Here is a 26,785-nt window from a genome sequence, read left to right as displayed (position 1 = left end):
TTGTTGTTGTTGTTGTTGTGGTCTTCAGTCCGGAGACTGGTTTGATGCAGCTCTCCATGCTACTCTATCCTGTGCAAGCTTTTTCATCTCCCAGTACCTACTGCAACCTACATCCTTCTGAATCTGCTTAGTGTATTCATCTCTTGGTCTCCCTCTACGATTTTTACCCTACACGCTGCCCTCCAATACTAAATTGGTGATCCCTTGATGCCTTAGAACATGTCCTACCAACCGATCCCTTCTTCTTGTCAAGTGGTGCCACAAACTTCTCTTCTCCCCAATCCTATTCAATACTTCCTCATTAGTTACGTGATCTACCCATCTAATCTTCAGCATTCTTCTGTAGCACCATATTTAGAAAGCTTCTATTCTCTTCTTGTCCAAACTATTTATCGTCCATGTTTCACTTCCATACATGGCTACACTCCATACAAACACTTTCAGAAATGACTTCCTGACACTTAAATTTATACTCGATGTTAACAAATTTCTCTTCTTCAGATACGCTTTCCTTGCCATTGCCAGTCTCCATTTTATATCCTCTCTACTTCGACCATCATCAGTTATTTTGCTCCCCAAATAGCAAAACTCCTTTACTACTTTAAGTGTCTCATTTCCTAATCTAATTCCCTCAGCATCACCCGACTTAATTAGACTACATTCCATTATCCTCGTTTTGCTTTTGTTGATGTTCATCTTATATCCTCCTTTCAACCAATTTTCTATCGTTATGCGTAACATTATGAAGAGGAGCTATGTTTCTGCTGAGAGCCGGCCAGAGTGGTCGTGCGGTTCTAGGCGCTGCAGTCTGGAACCGAGTGACTGCTACGGTCGCAGATTCGAATCCTACCTCTGGTATGGATGTGTGTGATGTCCTTAGGTTAGTTAGGTTTCAGTAGTTCTAAGTTCTAGGCGACTGATGACCTCAGAAGTTAAGTCGCATAGTGCTCAGAGCCATTTGACAATTTTTTGCTGAGAATGTTAGCTACATCATTAGCAATTCTAGTTTGACGTGCATTATCTATTGTTTGTAAAGCTCCCTTTGGATACCGCTGCCCAAATTCCGGAATACTAAGCCTAACTCTATTTTTATTTTGCCCGTGATTGATAGTTTATACGCTAAGCAAAACTCTATTGCACAACAGTACGTTGATTTACATCACTGTTGAGACTGTTGGCACATAATACTGTAAACGTAGTTTATATTGTAATAAATAAAGCTATATTTAAAGCTACAATAATTTTTAACAAATCACAATCGTAATACTATTCAAACACCATACTGGGTCATTATGATCCGAAAGAGCATTTACGTATAGCTTTTTTAAGGAAGTTATTAAGGTTAAAATTTGAAGCCTTGATGTATGAAAACGATTCGCATCAATAATGCTGCGAATTCCTCTTGAAGGACCACAGACAGCGAGGTACCTAACGTTATTCGGTTTCAAAATTGCAATGTGCTCCCTAGAACCCGGCGTTAATTGCTTAACCGCGTATATGTAACAACGATTCATAATACAATTCATGATCAAATTTCAGCCCATATTTTTGACGCGATGTGATCGTACTCATGGAATTCAGTTAAGATTAATTACCGAGGGAGACAATCGATATCTGTTTCTGCCAAATCTTAGGAAGAAACGATGTAGTTGGGTGAAGACTGCATTCATTACATGTTCTTGGCACCTTGAGTACATTGGCTTCGAATATTTATATGACGAACGCCATCCACGTAATTGTTCGAAGGAGAGGGAAGACATGTAATTGTTTGTGAAAGAGCTTTTGTACAGCAGCCAGAATTAAAATTAATTACCACATTGTTATTATTCCTATTTCTACCAATTTCGATAGGGAAAAGGTATAGAAGATGAAGTGAAGGATGCATTTGCGAATCTAACACAGGTTCTCCACTCCCCAGCCAGAGCCTTTCGTCGCTGCATAGCACCAAGACGTTCTATCTAAGAATACACAAGCGGCCATCGAATCAGACTTTTTCCTCGTTTGCGCCTCCACCTTTGATAAACGATCGGTTTTCAGTTATGTAACGATCGCGCGGATTTTTAGTCGATTACGCCTCATGAAATTTAGGGGCACTTTTCTCAAAAAAGGTTGCGAGCGGGTTGGGGTGGGGGGAGTGTTGACCAAAATATCTTTGTTTCATTTTTGGTACTAAACAGGATATCTGCCAAATACGAGGCAAATCGGTAGGCCGTGCCTAAGGTATTCGCTTTGTGAACTCTGTGGGCCAACAATGGAAGTTGCACAACAAACCGAACCGTAAACCCTCTCATGCAGGAACTAAACTGGTCCTATGACTAGGTACAGCCACGTTCCAGTTCAAAGTAGTGACTGTGCTATCTCGCAATGCCATTACGGAAAGTGAAGTAGTAAAATGCCTTTGCGGGCAACCGCGACAGCTGGATTTTAACGTCATTATGTTTATTGAAGATGATAAGTAGTGAAGGGTGATCTTTTTTCAGAAAAGGTGACTGAACGTCTCAGCAAAACGTTTAAGATGCGTATGTCGATAATGTTCTATTGCTGGCAATAGAAACTCTATGTTGACCGAAGTGGGATTAGACTTCCCTATCGTAAAGAAAACGTAGAGGATTACGGTACATCAAATCAAAATGCCTTTGATGAAATGAGAGAACGTGTTATTAGGCAGCAGTATCTGTGATATAACAAACCATAAAAGGAAATATTAACTTTTTGAAAACTACAGAGATTTTTAGAATCAGGTTCAGAATATTTTGCTATCTATAGTATTTAGTTTTGACAGGAGGCGGAATGACAGACCCACATTTGCAAACGAGACGCCATGGTTTCCAAAAAGGCGAAAAACGTCTTTTTTGTGCGAAAAGTATGAAGCTGAATGTATTTTATTCAGACGAAATGTGGATTAATTTAAAAATTTCCTTTCCAGCAGGCCCGCAGCTAGCATGAGATCGAAGAACAACACATTTAATTTTCAGTATAAGTTATTTGTTCCACTATTTATTTTTATATTTTCCTTTAATTTGCGTGATCTTGTTAAGTTATTTTTCACTCGTTTTTTGACAGCTCCAGCTCTAGCGATGCTATTTGTGTTCAATGAAATATCTATTTCGCGGAAAATCAGTGATTGCGCTTTATTTTTCAGAAATAATATGTTGTCGTTTCTACGTGAATTCTAAGTTTTTATCGCGATAATTTACCCTTTTTCTATTATAAAGTACGTAAATTTATAAAATAATTTTTATGTTTAAAATCTATTAACACGTTAAGGATGTCTTACGTGTATTTTTCTGTAAGAGCTACGCATGTTTTACAGTGGTTTTAAGTGGATATGACGCTTCGGGCTCCCAGCGTCCCTACCCTTCGTCGGGAGATACATTCAACAATTTATAAAAGATTTTTGTATCACCAACTGGAAGACGGTCATTTTACAGCGAGATGGTTGGTGCACCCGCACTGTGCACAACTCAGTTTTTGATTCACAATCTGCCACTAGTCGTCCCTGTCAGCAGGAGCGCTTTATCTTTGCCAACACTGGGAAGTGAAGTAAAGTTCTCTTAGTGCAAGGCAAAAACTTTGACCGATGGCGGCCAACGAGAGCACTAGGCGTGAATCGTATGGTTAATTTGCTTGTCCTATTTCGAATACAAAAACACTCCCGCCACGTTCTTTAACCTGTTCACACATAATCAGGAGCGTCCTTTGATAAATCTTGCGTATTATATACGGATTCATACGACCAGCGACCTTCAGCATAATAATGAGATTACAGCAACCTATGTGCATTCCAGGTGCCTTAAGATGATTGGGAACTGTGATGACACTGAAGGTAGGTAAAATCGTATTCTGTGCAAGTTATCTTTTACTTGTGGGGTTGCCGTTGTTCTCGGTTTCTTTTGCTTCAAAACACGTGGTCATTGGTAACAATCGATGAGCTGGCAGTCAGTAAATTTAAATAACTTACAAAAAGCTTCTCGCACTCGCATACGAATTTCTAAACCACTTGGAAAGTTATTCTATATCAACTTCCTGTCATGATCTTCTGAAGGCAATTTAAATGATTTGATTTAAAGTTTGTTCGTAACCGCAATAACTGATTTGTATATCATACCTAAGGTTTTGCCCAGAGTTGGGAATTGGCGATGTATTATCTTACACCTTTTCTTCGATCACAACCTGTACCACGTCCAAGACTGAGTATTTAATTTTTTTTTTTTTTTTTTTTTTTTTTGCTAACGGAACGTGCTCCATTCACTTAAATAGCAAAATATGGTTCAAATGGCTCTGAGCACTATGGGACTTAGGTCATCAGTCCCTTAGAACTACTTAAACCTAACTAACTTAAGGACATCACACACATCTCTGCCTGAGGCAGGATTCGAACCTGCGACCGTAGCAGCCCGACGGTACCGGACTGCAGCGCCTAGAACCGCACGGCCACCAAAGCCGGCACTTAAATAGCATTCACACCAGACGCAACGCACATCGTACATTTATTTTACGTAAGCATTCCAGTAGGGCGGCGGTGATACAATGTTTTAAGGCACACGACAGCAGGGACGACATCATGGTAAATTAGCCCTTTCACCACATAACCTCACTTTTTCAAGTTATCACTTAGTGTATCCACAGGAGACAATAAAATTTGATCCAGCCCTAAATGGACCTGCAAGCAACAATCTCATACACTTAAAGACAGCGTAACTCAAAGTTTGTAGTTCATATTCAAGTTCCACATTCACTTGTGTTACTTTAGAGTAAACCCCACCCCCCACCTCCTTTTCCACCGTCCCTTTTTCCCTTTCGTTGCGCTTTGTGTAAGCTTTTCCATCTCGTATTTCTATTCTAAAGACGGATGGTGTGTTAGTGGGTCACATTCGGTGTCCGAGGATGTATTACAGAGCATAAATCGAATTCATAATTTTGAATAAGCAATCGGGTCTAGTTTTTAATGGATATGAGGGCTCCATATTCTCTGCTGTAGGTCCGGGTATTCAAGCGGTTCTCGTCCTGTGCTGTGTGTCGAAGTTTAAAAAAAACCTGTTCTACCAATGACACTACTACTGTAGCGTCTATTTTGTCTGCTAATTCTTATCCCGCGGACGCTCAACACAAAAACAGTTGAATAATAGCCAAAGGTCGCGCCAGCTGTGTTCCTGACGTAAATGAAAATTTGTGCCACCAGTTAAGAGAATAAATTTGAATATCATTAGTCGAAGGAATACTGAGTACTACTACAGTCTTCTCTATTTAGTAAAAATGAAGAAATAAATACAGCATACTGAATGGAAGAGACACACAAACACACACACACAAACACACACACACACACACAGAGAGAGAGGGAGAGAGAGAGAGAGAGAGAGAGAAAGAGAGAGAGAGAGAGAGAGAGTACAGACAGAACAATTACCATTAATCTTTTCAAACGAATTAAGAAAGCTCTGAGCTTCGTTTCAGTTAGTGCGAAAGTACATAAGTAGGTTACTGCTTGGGTGAACTAGAAACTTGGAATGATACTGTAAAACGCGCATCATAAATGAGATTAAAACATTAGCTGGTGCTTAAAGTTCCAATATCAATAGAAAGAATTCGGGACGCAGCTCCTGGCAGATAACAATATCTATTGAAGTTGATTCAAAATTTTTCGAAAGACATCACCGCATTGCTTCTCAAGCGAAGTTCTACAAAGTGATTTAGAAAAAAAACATTCCGTCAGTCTTCATCGACTTGTGATTCGCAGAAAAGCGTCTTCTTGCGTTATTCCACTTATTTGCCAACATTCAACAGAATTCCGTAACTTTTCGGGATTGCAACTGGATCACGTCGACTTCCTGCCACGATATTTCGGCTGACAACCATTCATCCATCCTCAGGAGAATGTTTTGCACTGGAGGTTGATAGTTCACATCCCTATACTTATAGCAAAAGATAGTCGTGAAGGCACATGCGTAAAGACAGTATCTGATCGACCTCTGTCGAGTTAGGCGCCCTCTTCAAATACAGTATAAAGGTAGCAATGTCAACTAGCAATCTCCAGCAAAAAACACACACCTGAGGATGGCTGAATGGTTGTCAGTCGATGTATAGTGGCAGGAAGTCAACGGTATCCGACTGCAATCCCCAATACATTACAACGGGAAAATTTCGAGAATCACAACAATATATCTTAAAATAATCCAATCAAAGCAAAAAGTCGGCATGCGACACTTCCCACATGTCGATGAAACATTCGAACAGCTGCCAAGCAGTTTTAGATGCTGTTGCCACTATGATCACAGAAGAGACGTCGTCGACTAATATCAAGTGGAAGTTTGACAGTCGACCACAAGTTATGCAAACTGCTTCTAATTACCTGCGGAAGCACAAGTATCTATACGCTAATGTCGGTCCTGTCAATTTCCAATCATTCGAAAGTTCAGAAATTGTTGCCTTCAAAGCAGTCGTCAAAACCAATGAAAAAAGCAGGAAGACGAAGAGCGCTGCGTTAGGAACCGCATTTACGGAGGGTAGCAGAAATAGAAACGTCTACGCATATCTTCAACTTTCCATACAGAGTTAGAAAATGTTCATAGACGTTCCTTACAGAGGTAAACTTGGGGCGCTTACTTGAGGACTCTAACATGTACGCAACAACTGCAGCTGCGGATGTTTGTGCATCAGACTTGAGAGAGATCAGCTCATGGTGAATGCGTAATTTCGACGTTATTTTATGGAGTGCAGGTGTCATTTACAGAAATAAGCGACAACAGTCTCCCCTCAGGAGACACCACCTTAACGAAGCACTGTCCGGGTGGGCGATGGGGTTTGTGTGATCCATTGAAGTGGAGGGCCTTGCCTGCGGTGGTGTAACTACCAGCAGTACCTCCCAAGCCGGAAAGGTCTCTATAGAGGATGAAGACAAAGTGTGTCTCACAACGTCCCGTCTAGTGTCCTGTCCTGTCCTGTCCTATCCTATTCTGTTTTGTCCCATCCTATGCACTCCCTTCCTTTCCTTTTCCTCCTTGTGATTGTAAGCTATCTAAGGAGTAAGGCCCTGAAATAAAACCTTGGCAGGTGTCCAGGCCATGAGGTGGCAGCCCCACCAGGACACTCGGGGGCTGTGGGCTGATAACCCGCACCACCAAAATACACATATCACAGAAACTAAAAGGAGAAGTAGCCGGATGGATCTTAAGGATATGACATTTGGCCTGAAAAGGAAAACCCGTATCTGTTTTGGGAATGTAAGGACGTTAAGAGAGGCAGGGAGACTAAGACAGGTTGAAAAAGAGATGGAGAACTATCGACTAGATATATTGGGACTAAGTGAAGTAAGGTGGCCAGAATCTGGGGAATTCCAAACACAAAATGGTGGAGTGTTTCTGTCACACAGGTGAGGACGCAACGCATAGGAATGGTGTAGGGCTCTTACTATCTAAAAGCAGCAAGAAGAGCTTACTGGAGTGGAAACCAGTCTCAGAATAGATAATAACACACGCTTTAAAACAAATGTACGATATGTCGCTGTAATTCAATGCTATGCACCTACTGAAATAGCTAAAGGAGAATTAAAAGATGCATTTCATACAGAGCTTAACGGAGTCCTTAGACAAGCAAATTCTAGGGACACAAAAATTTTAATGGGTGACTTGAACGCAAAAGTTGGTTCAGAAAATGAAGGGCTTGAACATATCATGGGCGTGCATGGAATGGGGATCAGGAATGTAAATGGTACATAGATACATGCGCTGAACATGACCCAGTCATTGGAGGCACATTGTTTCCGCATCGTAACAGCCATAAGATAACGTGGGTTTCTCCAGACCACGTTACCGAAAATCAAATAGACCACATAGTCATAAGCCGCAAGTGCCAACACTCACTGTTAGGTGTCAGAAATAGAAAGAGGGGCAGACGTTGGAAGTGACCACCACCTAGTTTTGACGGAATTCAGACTGAAGATAGTTGCAAATAGAACCAAGCTCAATCACAGGTGCAAGAAAATAGATGTGGCAAGATTAAAAGACCAACAGATCAAAGAAACATTTGCCCTTGAACTACAAAACAGATTCCAGGTCCTCTCTGAAGAAAACTTTATGGAAGAGAGAATTGAAACATGCTGGCAAAAAATCAAAGACAGTTATTTAGATGTGGAAGAAAAAATCTTAGGATTGCAGGCACATCAAAGGAAGGATTGGATCTCTGATGCTACGTGGAATGAAATCAGCCACAGAAAAGAACTAACATTTAAGTTAAACTTTTGTAAGACAAGAGCGCAGAAGAGCGAAGCGCATAAAGAATGCACGGAGGCGAACAAAAAAGTGAAAACATTGCTATGTCGAGATAAAAGGAAATGGATATATGAGCAAGCAAAATTAGTAGAAGTGGCAGCAAGACAAGGATATACGAAAGAGCTCTACAATATTACCAAACGGTTGTCAACGAAGAACTTCAGACATGAAGGACCAGTTAAGAACAAAGATGGGGTGATGCTTACAACTCAACAGGCACAGCTACAGAGATGGGAGGAGCACTTCAAGGATCTGTTAAATTGTGAAGGCAACCAAGAGGATCAAGTAAGAGATGTTCCAGAGGAAGTCGAAGAAGATCAAGATATAAATTTCCAGTGCCCCACAATGGACGAAATTAGGAATGCCTTGAAAACACTAAAAAATACAAAGACTCCACGCCTAGACAACATTGCACCGGAGCTCTTAAAAGCTGATATTGAAAGTACTGTTAAAATGCTCCATCCTTTGCTGAAGCATATTTGGCTTCAAGAGAAAGCTCCAAAGGAATGGAAAAATGGTTTGGTGGTAAAGCTCCCAAAAAAGGGAAATTTGTCAGCCTGTAACAACTGGCGTGGTATTATATTGTTATCAGTGCCCAGTAAGGTCCTCACCAGAATTACTTTAAACATAATTAAAGAATCCCTTGAAAAGCGACTGCGTAAAGAACAGGCCGGTTTTAGGGCACAACGCAGTTGTGTTTATCTTATTAACACTCTAAGGATCATTTTAGAGCAAAGCAAAGAATTCCAAGCAACTATGTACCTGACATTCATTGATTTTCAAAGGGCCTTCGACTCCATGAAACATGGTGTGCTATGGCGGGTATTGCGGAAATATGGCATACCACAGAAGATCTTAAACATCATAAAAGATCTATATGATGGTTACAAACGGTGCATACTCCACAAGGGAAATATGACAGAGCCCATAAAAAAAAACAACTGGAGTCCGTCAGGGTCGCATTTTGTCACCAACACTTTTTCTACTCGTTCTTGACTGTGTTATGATAAGAGTCACAGCAGGCAGGAGACGAGGAATCCAGTGAGGGATCCACGAACGTCTGGAGGATTTGGATTTGGCAGACGACATAGTTTTACTACCTCCAAGGCTGACTGATATACAGACAAAATTAAACTTGCTGGAAGAACATGCAGAGACTGCAGGCCTCAAGATAAATATATGCGAAACAAAGGAAATGAGGGTAAATTCAGGGAACACGGAGGTGCCATTGTTAATAGGTGAGCAGCGGGTGGAGACTGTCAACTGATTCCATATCAGGGCAGTATAGTGGCGAAAGATGGTGGAGCTGGAGATGATGTGAAAAACTGCATGAAAAAGGTAAATGCTGCCTTCATAAAACTGTATCCAACACGGAAAAATAGAAATATCAAGTATAAAACAAAAATCCGTATTTTCAATACAATTGTGAAGGCTGTCCTTCTGTACACCAGTGAAAGCTGGAACATGGATAAAAATATAACATCCCAGTTACAAAGCTTCATAAATAGATGTCTTCCACGCATCATGAATATCTGGTGGCCAGAAAAAGTATGTAATGAGGAGCTCTGGCGAATAACAAACCCGATACCTATAGAAGACCAGATACGAGAGAGAAAGTGGGGATGGTTGGGGCACACCTTAAGAAAACCAGATGGAGCCATCGAGAAAAAAGCATTGGAATGGAATCTCCAGGGATCAAGGAAGTGAGGAAGGCCAAAGGGCACATGGAAGAGGACAGTGGAAGGGGAAGCGAAAATAGTTGGAAAGACCTGGGCAGAATTGAGGCAAATGGCCAAAGACAGAGACGGATGGTGAGTTCTCCTGGATGCCCTGTGCCCCAATAGAGGCCAAAGGAATTACGTCAAGTCAAGTCAATGTCAACTAGCAATCTCCAGCGAAAAACACACACCTGAAGATGGCTGAATGGTTATCAGCCGATGTATCGTGGCAAGAAGTCAACGGTATCCGACTGCAATCCCCAGACGTTATGGAATATTCACTACAACGGGAATATTTCGAGAATCACAATAATATATCTTAAAATAATCCAATCAAAGCAAAAAGTCAGCATGCGACACCTCCCACATGTCTATGAAATATTCGAACAGCTGCCAAGCAGTTTTAGATGCTGTTGCCACTATGATCACAGAAGAGACGTCGTCGACTAATAACAAGTGGAAGTTTGACAGTCGACCACAAGTTATGCAAACTGCTTTTAATTACCTGCGGAAGCACAAGTACCTATTTGCTAATGTCGGTCATGTCAATTTCCAATCATTCGAAAGTTCAAAAATTGTTGCCTTCAAAGCCGTCGTCAAAACCAATGAAAAAAGCAGGAAGGCGATGTGCACTGCGTGAGGAACCGCATTTACGGAGGGTAGCAGAAATAGAAACGTCTACACATGTCTTCAACTTTCCATACAGAGCTAGAAGATATGCGTAGACGTTCCTTACAGAGGTAAACTTGGGGCGCTTACTTGAGGACACTAACATGTACGCAACAACTGCAGCTGCTGATGTTTGTGCAACAGACTTGAGAGAGATCAGCTCATGGTGAATGCGTAATTTCGACGTTATTTTATGTAGCGCAGGTGCCATTTACAGAAATAAGCGACAACAGTCGGGTCACAATATGTTTAAGAATCGTCAAAGCAACATCTCAACGGCATGTGGAGCGTTTCTCTCCTTTTCTAGGCCAGGCAGAGAATGAATGTCTATCAATTGCTTCAAAAGTAGTGAGCTGTCAGAATAGGGTGGAGATCCATCACCACTGCTTGGTCTGAAAACCGAGATCAAGTATTGAATGGGATAGTGCTTTCTTTGAATATTTCAGTGGCTATCTATGAACCACTGGTGAAATTACAACTGGGGCTTTGCATCATCGTCATAACGCCTTACGTCATTGACACGCGTATCTCAACTCCTGCTTGTTACCGTTCGATATCTTCTTTAGTATCTGCTATCGTGATTCGTGGGTCACTGGAAATTGTTTTCAGATGATTTCGAAAGAACTCCGCGGAATACAGAGCTCCAAATAAAATGATTTTCATTGTTCGTGTCAGACCAGTTGAAGCCCTTGCAGATGCTGCTTCAGACTTCACTGAAATTGGAACAGTTCCTTACACATCTGACGAGGACGCAACCGCCACTGACAAACAAGTTCTGCTACAGAGTAAAGAATTCCTTCCGTCAGTCATTGCAGAAATACTGCAAGTAAAAGAGAGAGAGAAAAGAGGCAGTTTCCAGAATGAAATTTTCTCTCTGCAGCGGAGTGTGCGTTGATATGTTCCCCCAGGAAGTTTCAATAGGCAGTTTGTCACACAAAGTGAAATAGGAAAAAGATTATGTTTGGAAGAACATACATTCTGGCGTCTTAATACAAACAATAGAAATGTATTCGCAAATGAACACGAAACATGAGTAATGCCCTATGAATATTTCCAGCACCAAGTTATTGGTAGCGATAAATAAGTCTGTTCCACTGAGTATACTTTTTACGATCACAGAAGAGTTGAAGAAGAGCGCGTGAATATCAGCAGCAATGTCTTGAGCAAAATCAGCCTTCCAGGACCAAGATCACCAAACGTGGTGAAGCTCACAATTCACATTTTGAACTTACGTTCTTATCGGACGTGCTGGAGAAACGTGTCAAGCTACTTGATCATAATGGCGATTCATTTACGACCTGCTCTCTGGTTCCTCACCTCCAGCTCATTTGACAGTTTCTGGACAGCGCTGTCATCATGAGATCCTGACACTGAGTGGCAAGGTGGTCTTATCAAACTCCCTCTTCATGTGACTCGGTAGTTATTTATTTTTTTATCGTCGCAGATTGAAGACAGATGTACTGAGAAACGACGTCATCGACTACTTGATGCGTTCCGGATTTCGGATGAGAGATTCTCAGTACGGTCGTAGTGTCCTCTGAATTAATGATCCTACTGAGCTGTATTCAGCTGCTGGACTCTTGGACACTGGAAAGGTGATGCACTCCAGTCTTGCAAAGCATGATGATAATTGCACCAACTGGTTCAGAAGTATCAGTCACACAGTCATGGAAACACATGCAGAAACGGGATTGAACTCCTCAGATTCGATTTTAGTCTCGAACCTAGAGAATACAAACGTCCTGAAAACTGATGACATAAAAAACGTGAGCACTCAATTATTCAGTTGCAAAAGAGAAGCAGACGTGCAGTGATCAGTTAATACAAAACTGACATTCTCGAGGAATGGCAAGTAACCAGCAGGTTCTGAGATTGGTACGGCCATCTGTGTTTTGAAATATATTGTCAAAGCTGAGAAGCCTTAATCAGCAATAATATCCTGCTCGCTGTAAAAACAACTTTGTGGAAAGAAGAAAAAATGTAGCTTTTAGGCTTAAGACAAAAAACATTTTGGACAAGCAAGAGAAGAAGCAATTGTAAGGCATTGTAATCTATATCGAATAGAGTAGCTGAACTCTATTTACAAAGGGGGAAAGTCAAGGCTGTTTCGTTTTGGGTAAGTGTTGGGCGCAAGCCTTTTGGGTTTTTTTTTTTTTTTTGTTTGTTTATTTGGCCTTTGAGTGTGTACTCAATTTAGCCGTCGGCAACACATAGTGACAATGTACACATAATTGAATAAACAAATGCAGAAATGCATATTTACAAGAATAAAAAGCTTAACTGTTACAGTTTTGTACATAATGTTTTAAAAATTGAATTGAATTGAATTGGAAAATAATTAAAAATGTCTTGGCTTACAATTCACACCAATTCTGAAATATCTTCATCAGCAAGACATATTTATAATTGACGTACACCATTAAAACCTACAGATTGTGACCAGTACTCTTGATGAAGTTAACGATCACTTTATATAGACGAACGACTTTAGTACACAAACGAGAGGAAGCTGATTGAGGAAGATGGTAGCCCATACTCAGCAATATCTTCAAAAAGACCAACCCTTCACGGTCAAATTTGGGGCACATAAATAAGATGTGGTTGACATCAGCTTCCGACTCAGGATCACACTCACATGCTGGTGCACTGTAAACGTTGATCCGATGTAGGTGTTGTGGGAAAGAGGCATCATTGAAGCGGAGTCTTATGATGGTAGAAATCGTTGATCGGTCCAGATGTGTCCTCATGAACTACGGCTGCGTAGGAATCCGAGGTTGTAGCACTGCGTAATAACCGCCTCTTGTCTGTTGAGAAACGTTCCACATTTCCTGCCATTGTTGTCTTGCGTGATCCTTGACTGCTCGTAAGTAATCTGTATAAGGAAGCTGCAGATCCAGGACGGTGCCTAACGTTGCCGCTTGTTTGGCTAATGCATCAACTTCATCATTATAGAAGATACCAGAGTGGGAAGGTACCCACAACAAATGGATCGTCCGGCCCGTGCGTGTGCTGCGAATATATTCAGATATCACATCCAAGATATAACTGTTGGTCGTTTTGTTCCATCGACTGTACTGAATGTTTTTAAGAACGCTTTGCGAGTCAGATACTATCAATGTCTTTGGGAAGGAAGTGCTAGACAGAAACTTAAGTGCTTCAAAAACTGCCACTGTCTCCGCCGTAAAAATAGAAGTGCTCGTAGGCAGTCTGAAGGTTTTGCGGATCTGGATCTGAGGGCAGAAAAAAGCGCATCCTGTACACTCTTCTTGCGGAATTTTGGAGCCATCGGTATATACACAGAGAAAACCCGGCCATTGTGCTTGAACGAGACGATTGAAGCCAACGTTGACATTAGTACTGTCCAGGCAGGTCGTACTTAAATAACGGACTGGGATCTGAGAGCAGAGCGTTTGAAGATCATATTCAATAACAGGTAGATGCGTTGAACGCCGTATAGAATGTATGACAGGTGACCAAGTGTCAAAGCTGGCACAAACGGCTGGCACTTTATTCCTTCTGTGGGATGCAATCCACAGTCGATAAATGCAGTCTCTACTTTGATAGACGGAACTGTCCATAATGGCCATGCCTTGAATGTAGAATTTGTCCGATAACATTTGGCGCCTAATGCTCAAGGGTATCTCCCCTGCTTCTATTAAAAGGGCGTTGGTGGGCGTTGATCGCATGGCTCCAAGAAAGGGAAGAATGGCTCTATATTGAAGAGTAATTTGGAGAGATGAATCTTTGACGCAGTGTGGTAGAATTGACAGCCATAGTCTAATCGAGATCGAATTATCCCTCGGTACATGGTGAGTAAAACACTCTGATGCGCTCCCCACCAGACACGAGTGAGTGATCTGATTACATTTAAACCTTCTTCACACTTGGTAACGGTGGATCGGATGTGGGGCGCCCAGCTTAACCGAGAGTCAAAAATCGTCCCCAGAAATCGAACGTGAGATTTTATTTGGAAGGTGTGCTTGCCACAGGTAATGTGATCTTCAGTGCGAGCTGTCGTCGACTTGGAGAAGGGAACGACTGCTGATTTCTCAGCCGAGATCTCAAGCCCATTGATAGAGAGCCACTCATCGATGTGTGCGATGGTTGTGGTTAATGCCGTTTTGGCCTGAAGATATGAAGCAGCAGTAGAATAAACACATATATCATCAGCATACTGTAGGATTTGTGTGGGGGGAGTAAGTATACCTTCTAGGTCGTGCGTATATAGAGTATACAGGAGAGGACTTAAAATTGCACCTTGCGGCAAGCCCTGGGAGACATAAAAAGGTCCGATCATCCGTGAAGGAATTCCGAATCTTGCCAGCTTGTCCAAGAGTATCGGTATTTGTACGTGATCATATGCACCCTTAACGTCAAGAAAAGCTGCCACTACTGTCTCTTTCGTTTGAAAGGCTGACGTGATATTCATATTAAGCAAAAACAGGTTATCCATGGTCCCTTTGCCTTTTCTGAAGCCGTATTGACTCCGAGGCAACAAATTACTTTTTAAAGCCACCATTCTAGTCTCCTTTTTACCATTCGTTCCAGTTTTTTTGCAACACACGACGACAAGGGAATAGATATATAATTAGTACCGACATTTGGATCTTTATCACGTTTGAGAATTGGAATTATTACCATGTTGATATGAGGTCTTTCTTCATCCAGTACTGATTAAAAATGTTCAAGAGAAAGTCTTTCGCTTCTATAGGCAGGTGTGCAAGCATAGAGTAATGTATGTGATCAATGCCAGGGCAACTGTCGCTCGATACTTTAATAGGTTCGTTGAGTTCTTCTATAGAGAAAGGACGAAGGAGAACATGATAGCGGTCTTCTTCAGCAGGGAACCGATGGTTTAAAAATGGCACCGTGGGAGGAGCGATTGTATCTATGAATTCCTCTAACCAGGCCGTGGTAGCAGGAGGGGAGGAAGACAGTCTTCTTATTCTAAAAGCTTTTATTTTATGCCAGATGCTTGCCATACTGGTTTCATTATTTAGGGACAGGCAAATTTCTTTCCAACTGTCCTTCTTGGTTTTCTTCAGGAATTTGGTAACTCGCGCATTCACTTTTTGTACAGCCAAGAAGTTGTCCAATGAAGGATTCTGACGATAGGTTTTCAAGGCGAGTCGTCGCTTCGAAACTTCCCGAGAGCATTCCGAATTCCACCAAGGAGGAGAACGGTGCTTCATTACTGTAACCTCTTTTTTCTTAGGGATGCTGATGCCAGCTGCGACGTTCATAGCATTGAGTAAAACTGAGTATGCATCTTCGTCCCGTAAGTCACGTCTCGTATTAGAGAGTGCCCGCCGAACCGTTTCCTTATAAGAGGCCGAATTGGCTTCCTTGATTTTCCACGTACTATTAGAGTAACAGATGTGCGTAGTATCGACGTTGATGTTAATGTGAAACTCTATTGGGAGATGATCGGTTCCCATTGAATCCTTTTTAACGCACCAATTAGATATTTCAGTAAAGCAGAGGGTGCAAAGAGTTACATCAACTGCGGAGGGTCTACGTAGAGGTAAAGTTATCACAGTAGGAGAGCTATCGTTGAGTATCACTAGGTTATTATCTTCGATAACGCTTATCAAGGTCCTGCCGTTCCTGTCTGTCACGTCTCCTACCCACGCTACATGATGGGCACTTACGTCTCCAGCTACGATAAAGGGAGGACGAAGCTGACTTATTAATTGTCTCCAGTCGTCTTCCACGATACTGTGGTGGGGAGCGTTATACAACGAGACAACTGTAAAGGTTTTGTGAGCAGTTCGTATCTCCACAGCAACTAATTCAAGGTTGGTGACAGGTACGTGTAATGGGTGTGATCGATGCGGCAGCGAAGTTTTTACCAGTATAGCTACGCCGCCCCACCCATCGAGACGGTCTTCCCTTATTATAGAATAATTTTGAAAGCGAACAGTTCGTTCGAATTTGAACCAAGTTTCACATAACAGATCGATATCACGCTGACTTACGAACAGTTCTCGTTGCAAGCTTTCTCTATTAGAATTAGCCGATGTCGCATTCCACTGCAATACTTCTAAAGCCGCCATAATTTAGGGAGAGAGAGATTGAAATATGCCAGTAACGAGGTGCCGGATATCGGAATTGTTCATAGCATTAGTTTGTCTCATGTTTTGCATGACGATATCAATCACATTTATTATCTTATCTATAAGTTCAGCACGACCTTGAGGCTGTCGTTGATTCGGCGCTTGTGGGGATGCTAATCTGTGAGCTGCAGGCTGGTATGGATTTTGGCTGATAGGAGTGAATGAATGTTGCATGGGATATAACAGGCTGCGGTACTGAGACCACTCACGAACGTTACTTTGGTTGTTTACTAGCGCCTGCCGCCGGGGAGGTCGGTAAGCGACGTGTGTCTGCTGGGGCACCACACTGAGTTGCGTCCCAACTTCCGCGTTGTTGACTCTGCATGCTTGCGGCGGGCAGCGGCGGGAAGAGTTGTGGGTTTTGAAAGTCCGGAGAGCTCAAATTTGTTGGAGCAGGAATGATCGGAGCCGGCAAGTGATGTTGTTGAACCCCGGTGACGGACGCATAGGTTGACATACGAGCAATAGACAGCGCATCCCTGAAGTCAATGTTGTTGAACGTAGCTAATTCTTGAGCTCGTCGCTGTATATGGTATTCCGGGCAGGAACGATCCGTGGATGCGTGTTGTCCCCCGCAATGAGCGCAAATAGTGATAGGTGAGACACAGGTTTCAACATTATGTGGACCACTACATGTAATGCATCTCATCTGAGATCGACATTGTTTGCTGATGTGCCCGTAACGAAGACAATTAAAGCACTGCCTGACAGTTGGTACATACAAGATCTACGGGACATCTTGTTCCGTGAATAGACACGGCTTCCGGTAAGGTTTGAGACTCGAAGATTAACAAACAGGTCTGCAATTTAACGATTTGGTCTTTACCATATCTCTCCGTAAACCTCCGAACGCCTACCACATGGAAGGTAGATTGTACGACTTCCAAAATCTCCGCTTCTTCAAGGTTGGTGTCTACTTTCCTGATTACTCCCAGCTTATGGACAAAAAAGGAAGGAATGTAAACTTCTATATTTTTTGACTTCAATACCTCACTGGCAACTAGGAAATTAGCCTTGTCTGGGGTTTTCAGTTCCACCTTAACTTTTGTTTTTCCTGCTGCTTCTGGCAAGGAAATATGCAATAATTTCCCTAGTGCCATAGGGTGCAAGCGGCCTAAGTTTTTGTCCAAACATTCCATATAAACGACGAATTGTCCCCTATCTGTACGTTTGTAAACGTTGAAAGACCTCGGAGTAGGTGCAGGTCCCACAGGAAGGGTGTTAGTTGCAGCATGTTGGTTAGGAGTGAGCCCAGAAGCAGTTGCCACAGGGGGGGTCAGCTACGTTTGAAACGTCAGTTACAGGTAAGAGTTGATTAGCGTCTGCTGTGAAGGTTTTGGAATTTCTTAAATCCAGACAACTCACTTTGTCGCTTGTTTCTCGTAGTGGAGAAGCTGGAGGAATCCTGTTCCGATAAATCCATATGCTCTTCTGCCGGCTGTATTCCAGATTCTTCCCGAACAACTGCTAACGAGTGGCTGATCACAGCCGTCGTGTTGTCCAATGTAGTTTCTGGAGGAGCTGGTAAGGGTGCTGCATCTGGATGGAGCCGCTGGGCAGTTGGTTGTTGTTGATGTTGTCCCATAGGGGCATCGAAGTCACCACCCCCTTCTCCATACACCCCACCATACAAGGCGGGGCTTGCCGTCACCGATAGTAATGTCAGGTGTTTATGTGCCTAACAGAAAACCGTACCAAACGAAAGCTGTTACGCGCGTGCAGTAGTAGGTAAACACAAGCGCCACGCCGGCCGTGGTGGCCAAGCGGTTAAAGGCGCTACAGTCTGAAACCGCGCGACCGCTACGGTCGCAGGTTCGAATCCTGCCTCGGGCATGGATGTGTGTGATGTCCTTAGGCTAGTTAGGTTTAAGTAGCTCTAAGTTCTAGGGGACTGATGACCTTAGAAGTTAATGCCCATAGTGCTCAGAGCCAGCCACAAGCGTCACACGGAAGAGCAACCGCGTAGCACGTCTTAACACTTCCGCGTCTGCAAGCGAACTGAAGACTTTTGGGTTCAATTATAGGAACATATGAAAATAGTTTAAAAAACTTGGAGAACATTTGCCTCAAAGACTTTGCAACAATTTATGGACCGGTCAATATATCCACGCAATCAAAGCCCATTTATGTTGACATTGATGTCGCGGATGACACTGAAGGCGCCAAAATCGCACTTTTAGATGGCAAAACGAAGATGCAGAGAAGGAAGCACTCGGCAGTGTTTGAAACATCGCATAGGAGAATTAACTACTGTAGAAAGTACCATGTCTAAACAGAGAAAGTTTTGAATAGGCAAATTTAAAAAAGAAGAAGAATTTTTACGTAGCAATAGCAACACTCTGATTAGAAGCTCTCAGGAAACATTCAACTGAAAAATAAATAAATAAATAAAAATTAAATTAAATCTTTGCTGGCAAGATCGTTTGCTAGCATAGAAAATCAGGAGGACAAGCATTGTGAACTGTGTACTGGTTTTCAAGCCCCTAGTATACTGGGAGGTAAAGACTGTAGCTACCTGCGTCAAACTTTCGAAGGTATATCCGCTTCGGAGACTGATTTTGATGTGGACATAGACTCCAACATTCCAGTCGTGCTCAGAGGTATACCAAGCACACCTGATAAAACAAAATTTAATGCATTCAAGCACGTCACAGTAATTAGTAGTGTTTAATTTCGAATAACTTGAGGGGAGTAATAAACAATCGTGGTCGTTGTTCTCCCTATTGTACTTCAAACCAGGCATGCTTCATCAATTTCGTAAAATTTGCTGATGGCAACTGACAATGCAGAGATGACTAAAGCTTAACTTTAACAGCAACATACAGTTATCTGAAAAATGACATACACTGTTGAAAAAGTATGTTACTGAGAGACTGAATCAAGGTGTTAGGCTCGGGAGGAATCCGAATTATATTTCGTCGCCTTCCATGGTACGAGCTCAAAATAAGCAATGAATTACTTTCTGCGATAGGTACGAACAGGTTTCGGATGTAACGTTGAAATTAATTCTCTCCCATTTTTACAGATTTTGTTACATCCATTACGAGATATTGCCGAGCAAACAGTAAAAACTTCAAAAACAGTTCAAACACAGTTCATAGCCTACTTATCACAGTTCTCATGCAGTTGACTAGTGCTTCACATTTCACATAAATCGCCATCCATAAGTAGTTCGCTGGTCGGTTAAAGTTCACAGTTTCGCTTGTAACATCTCGCCTGATAATTCTAATGCACTTGAACTTCAAAGATTTTCCCCAGAAGACTGAGGGAGAAGCGGGGATATATATACGTGCGTATGATAAATTCCTTCCCTCAAAAGTATTTCTTTTCTTCATAACTCCTCTGTATTACCAAAGATAACGTGTCACTGATATCATTTGTACTAAGACTGCAGTACACGCGAGGTGCCTCTTTCCTTCCACCGCCCAGAGTGGAATGCACACGTCCTAATAGAAGTTCTCACAACCTGCAGTCCTGTTGTTCCCTGCGTTGAGAACAGCTTGTAGGAAGTGAATCCGTAATCTTTCGGCTGTAAGAAACTCTTAGCGAGACACTGTTGTTTTAGAAATGATAAATTTCCAATCAGTCTGTTTCAATGGTATGCTACTCGCTTTTTATTAGCAGAGCATGAGAAACTCCACATTTACAGTCACAGATGAGTTCTATTCAACAAATTCATGATCTGCATATTTCTGTAGTTAGAATCACACTATTCTCTACTACATATTGGTTTAGGCAGTCTTTATCTCGGTACCCGTACTGGACAAACTATTTGTCATCGGCACCTCACACCACAATAAGTCATCTTACCACAGCTGCCTTCTCAACTGCTCTAAGAAGAGCTTCTTCAGCCAAATATGATGCCTACCAAGCCAGAAATATTACACAAGCCCCTCCTTCCGAGATTTCCAAAAATTGGACTGTTCTCTCAGACAACAAACAGTTTTGGAAATAAACAAATTTGATTCAAATTTTTACAAATTTTTCAGTTACCATTTCTCAAGAGCCATACTATTCCACTATACTTGTAATCTGTTATTGTTGTTTCAAAAGTTGAATCTTCTTTATAACTTTTCATTTTCAGATTATTAATCGACTTACATAGTCACTGACTTAACTATTTTGTGATTGAAAGAAACTAATTGTTACCCTCAATAAATTTGTGTATATCTTTATATCCCAAAATCGTTAATCTTTTGTTACACTTTGTATACTGAATATACTATTCTTTAAGTGGTAAACATTTTCAAATAATGTGATTATGTGTAAGTACATCAGCGCACCTGATGATGGCAACGTGGTCGATTGCCGAGATATTGTGTCTTATGCACACTCATACCAGGCTGTTCACCCGAGATTTATTTCGTCATTTTCAAATAATTCTGCACCTTAATGTTGTTAGTAGTATTTTTACTATTTACAGTCTGTCATTTTTGCTAAAGTAATCTGTAGCAATCCTCTATCTCCTAGTCACTCTTCAATTAATCATAAATTTTATAGTGCTCTTAACCTGCTATCGGCGCACTACCGTTCATTAAGTTCAACGAAATATTTTCCGAGAAGCTACACTCTTACACAATTATTATCCGTGTACAGCCGCCCCTTCAGTTTGATGAAACATACTTTACAGTTTACACGTCTTCAATATAATGTCGGCACCATGCAGTTCGGCAATTGTTTATATGAATGCGTCATAAAGACGTCCACTTATCAGGGCTACAAATAAAGCAAACGCATCACCTACACATTTCACAAATACGAGGAGACGTAAGAAATTTACACACACATTCTACCAGAACATACGAAAGGAGCCCAAAACAGCAACCCATACTGTTGATTCTATTGCCCATGATGTGGTCTTGCGTTGTGATACTCCAGATATTCCAAAGTGGTGTTGAGATCAACCACTTTCAATCCATTCTCCCATCTCTAATCTCAGCATGCAGCTCCAGTACAATTCCATGAAACAATGGAAAATGCCTTAATTTACTAATGATTTTGAACAAATTTAAATAAACACGTTTTCATGCATTATTACAAAATGGTTCAAATAGCTCTGAGCACTGTGGGACTTAACATCGGAGATCATCAGTCCCCTAGAACTTAGAACTACTTAAACCTGACTAACCTAAGGACATCACACACATCCATACCCGAGGCAGGATACGAACCTCCGACCGTAGCAGTCGCGCGGTTCCGGACTGAAGGACCTAGAACCGGGCGGCCACCGCGGCCGGTGCATTATTACAATATAAGTACATAATACATAGTGATTTTCTCTGATTTATTGTTTTGTAAACAAATCCGAAGCTTATGTCATACAATTACAGTGATTCATCATTGTTGTTGTTTTGGTCACAACTATAGCTACTTACAGCAGGGTCAATGCCCTTCATCTTCTTTAAGAGTTCTGCGCTTGCTCGCACCATCTGTTACTACCGAACCAGTTCCCAAACGAGTCACGCCGTTAGCCAACGTCACCTGCTACGCACTTTAAATTTTATTTAAGAAGTCTTATTAGTGATTCACAGATACACTGAGGGAACCTTTTAGAATCTTACGTCAATATTAATGCATAACTTCGCAGTTAAGAAATCGTTGCTTCATTCTACAGTATGAAGTATCATTCCACCTATATTTGAGTGTCATTGTTGCTGCAAAATGTACTAGTGGAACTGTATTTGTACAATGACAGAGTATTTTCTACTGACATTCATGTAAGAACATTGTGTGACTTTGTAATCTGTAGAGACTAAGTATTCTCAGCTAAATATTCGTTATTTGATTTAAAGTTTGTTCGTAACCGCAGTGACTGATTTGTATATCATATCTAAGGTTTTGCACAGAGTTAGGAATAGGCGATGTATTATCTTACACCTTTTCTTCGATCGCAACCTGTACCACGATACCTTTCTTCCAAGATTGGGTATTAAATCTTTTTTTTGTAAACGGAACGTGCTCCATTCACTTAAATAGCATTTACACCAGACGAAACGCAACGCATGCACGCACATCCTACATTTATTTTTGTTGTGGCGTAGCAAGACAGCCACGCCACGGAAGTAGCCGAAAGGCACGCGCTATAAGCTCACGCAGGATGGCGTGAGGTCTGAAACAGGATACGTAATGACTGCTATAAAGAAAAGTACGTAGCTTCTGGAATACTTAACTTTAATCCATCCTTGTGGTACATCGCTCTTGATGAGACAAGTGAGACTCTTTAGATACATGCAATGTTACTAATGGCGCCTTGCTAGGTTGTAGCCATTGACTTAGCTGAAGGCTATTCTAACTATCTGCTCTGCAAATGAGCGAGGCTTCGTCAGTGTGCATCGCTAGCTACGTCGTCCGTACAACTGGGGCGAGTGCTAGTCAGTCTCTCTAGACCTGCCGTGTGGTGGCGCTCAGTCTGCTATCACTGAAAGTGGCGACACGCGGGTCCGACATGTACTAATGGATCGCGGCCGATTTAAACCTGCCACCTAGCAAGTGTGGTGTCTGGCGGACACCACAATTTTACGTAAGCATTCCAGGTAGGGCGGCGGTGATGTAAGGTTTCAAGGCACACGACAGCAGGGACGACATCGTGGTAAATCAGTCCTATCACCACATAAACTCACTGTTTTCGAGTTATCACTTAGTGTATTCACAGGCGACAATAAAATCTGATCCAATCCTAAGGGGATCTGCGAGCAACAACCTCTTATAGTTACAGACTATGTAACACCAAGTTTTCGGTTCATATTCAAGTTCCACATTCATTTGTGTTTCTTTAGAGTAATCCCCCCATCCCCTTTTCCACCATCCCTCTTTCCCTTTCGTTGTCGGCCGGAGTGGCTGTGTGGTTCTAGTCGCTACAGTGTGGAACCGAGAGACCGCTACGATCGCAGGTTCGAATCCTGCCTCGGGCATGGATGTGTGTGATGTCCTTAGGTTGGTTAGGTTTAATTAGTTCTAAGTTCTAGGCGACTGATGACCTCAGAAGTTAAGTATTATAGTACTCAGACCCATTTGAACCATTTGAACCACTCCTTTCCTTGCACTTTGTGTAAGGTTTTCCATCTCCTATTTCTATTCTAAAGACAGATGGCGTATTAGTGGGTCACATTCAGTGTCTGAGGATGTATTGCACAGCGTAAATCAACTTTATAATTTTGAATAAGCGAACGGGTATAGTTTTGAGTGGATATGATGGCTCCATATCGAGTGAGTCTCTGAAGATTCTCTGCTGCAGGTCCAAGTATTCAAGCGATTCTCGTCCTGTGCTGTGTTTCGAAGTCTAAAAAAAAACGGGTTCTACCAATGACACTACTACTATACCGTCTATTTTGTCTGCTACTTCTTATCCCATGGACGCTCAACACAAAAACAGTTGAATAATAAAATGTATCAAATGGCTCTGAGCACTATGGGACTTAACTGCGGAGGTCATCAGTCCCCTAGAACTTAGAACTACTTAAACCTAACAAACCTATGGACATCGCACACATCCGTGAACGAGGCAGGATTCGAACCTGCGACCGTAGCGGTCGCACGGTTCCAGACTATAGCGCCTACAACCGCTTGGCTACCACGGCCGGCAGTTGAATAATAGCAAAAGGTCGCGCCAGCTGTGTTCCCTGACGTAAATGAAAATTTGTGCCACCAGTTAAGAGAGTAAATTTGAATATAATTTGGCGAAGAAATACTGAGTACGACTACAGTCTTCTCTATGTAGTAGAAATAAAGAAAGAAATAGAGCCCACTGAATGGAAGACACACACAAACACACACACACACACAGAGAGAGAGAGAGAGAGGGAGAGAGAGAGAGAGGGAGAGAGAGTCCAGACAGATCAAGTACCATTAATCTTTTCAAACAAATTAAGAAAGCTCTTAGCTTCGTTTCAGTTAGTGCGAAAGTACACAGGTAGGTTACTGCTTGGGTAAACTAGAAACTTGGAATGATACTGTAAACCGCGCAACATAAATAAGATTAAAACATTAGCTGGTGCTTAAAGTTCCAATATCAATAGACAGAATTCCAGACCCAGCTCCTGGGAGTTAACAATATCTACTGAAGTTGATTCAAAATTATTCGAAAGACGTCACCACATTCCTTCTCAAGCGAAGTGCTACAGAGTGAGTTTGAAAAACTTTCCGTCAGTCTTCATAGACTTGTGATTCACAGAAAAGCGTCTTCTTGTGTTATTCTACTTATTTGTGTGTGTGTGAAATCTTATGGGACTTAACTGCTAACCTCATCAGTCCCTAAGCTTACACACTACTTAACGTAAATTATCCTAAGGACAAACACACACACCTATGCCCGAGGGCGGACTCGAACTTCCCCCGGGACAAGCCGCACAGTCCATGACGGCAGCGCCTTACACCGCTCGGGTAATCCCGTTCGGCTCCACTTATTTGTCAACATCGAACACAATTCCGTAGATTTTTGGGATTGCAACTGGATAATGTCGACTTCCTGCCACGAGATTTCGGTTGACAACCATTCATCCATCCTAATGACAGTGTTTTGCACTGGAGACTGCTAGTTCACATCGCTACCGTTATAGCAAAAGATAGTCATGAAGGCGCATGCGTAAAGACAGTTACTATTTGACCGACCTCTTTCGAGTTAGGAACCCTCTTCAAATATAAAGGTAGCAATGTCAACTAGCAATCTACAGCGCAAAACACACACCTGATGGCTAAATGGTTATCAGCCGATGTATCGTGGCAGTAAGTCAACGGTATCCGACTGCAATCCCCAGACGTCATGGAATATTCATTACAACGGGAAAATTTCGATAATCTCCACTGGATACCTTAAAATAATTGAAAAAAAGCAAAAAGGGGCATCCGACACTTCCCACATGTCGATGAAATATGCGAACAGCTGCGAAGCAGTTTTAGATGCTGTTGTCACTATGATCACAGAAGAGTTGTCGCCTACTAATATCAAGTGAAGGTTTGACAGTCGACCGCTAGTTATGCAAATTGTTTTTAATTACCTGCAGAAGCACAAGCATCTACATGCCAAAGTTGGTCCTGTCAATATCCAATCATTCGAAATTTCAAAAATTGTTGCCTTCAATGCCGTCGTAAATACCAATGAAAAAAGCAGGAAGACGATGTGCGCTGCGCTAGGAACCGCATTTACGGAGAGTAGAAGAAAAAGAAACGTCTACGGATATCTTCAACTTTTCATACAGAGGTAAACTTGGGGCGTTCACGTGAGGAGATGTACGCAAGAACTGCAGCTGCTGCTGTTTGCGCAAAAGACTTGAAACAGATCAGATCATGGTTAATGCTTAATTTCGATGTGATTTTATGGAGAACAGGTGCTATTTACAGATATTAGCGACAATAGACGGGTCACGATATGTTTATGAATCGTGAAAGCAACATCGCAACAGTATGTGGAGCTTTTCTCTCCTTTTCTAGTCTAGACGGAGAATAGTGCATATCAATTGCTTCAAATGTAGTGAGCTGTCAGAACGCGGTTGATATCGATCATCACTGCTTGGCCTGAAAACCAAGTAATGGATTGGATACTGCTGCCCATGAAGATTTCAGTGACTATCTATTAACCTCTGGTTAAAACACGACTGGGGCTTTGCATCACAGTCTTACAGCATTACGTCATAGACACGCATATCACAACACATGCTTGTTACCGTTCGATATCTTCTTTAGTAACTGGTATCGTGATTCGTTTCTGACTGAAAATTGTGTTTACATGATTCTAAAAGAATTCCGTCAAATACTGAGCTCAAAATAAAATGATTTTCATTGTTCGTGTCATGCCAGTTGATGCCCCCTGCAGATGCTGCTTCAGACTTCGCTGTAATTGGAACAGTTTCTGACACATCTGACGAGGACGGAACCGCCATTGAATAACAAGTTCTGCTACAGAGTAAAGAATCCCGTCCATCAGTCATTGAAGAGATACCGCAAGGAAAAGAGTGAGAAAAGAGGCAGTTTGTCACACAAAGTAAAATAGGAAAAATATTATATTTGGAAGAACATACAT

Source organism: Schistocerca americana, chromosome 5, assembly GCF_021461395.2.
Source record: "Schistocerca americana isolate TAMUIC-IGC-003095 chromosome 5, iqSchAmer2.1, whole genome shotgun sequence".
Lineage (NCBI taxonomy): Eukaryota > Metazoa > Arthropoda > Insecta > Orthoptera > Acrididae > Schistocerca > Schistocerca americana.
The sequence above is the reverse complement of the archived record's forward strand: the minus strand, read 5'-3'. Positions refer to the sequence as shown.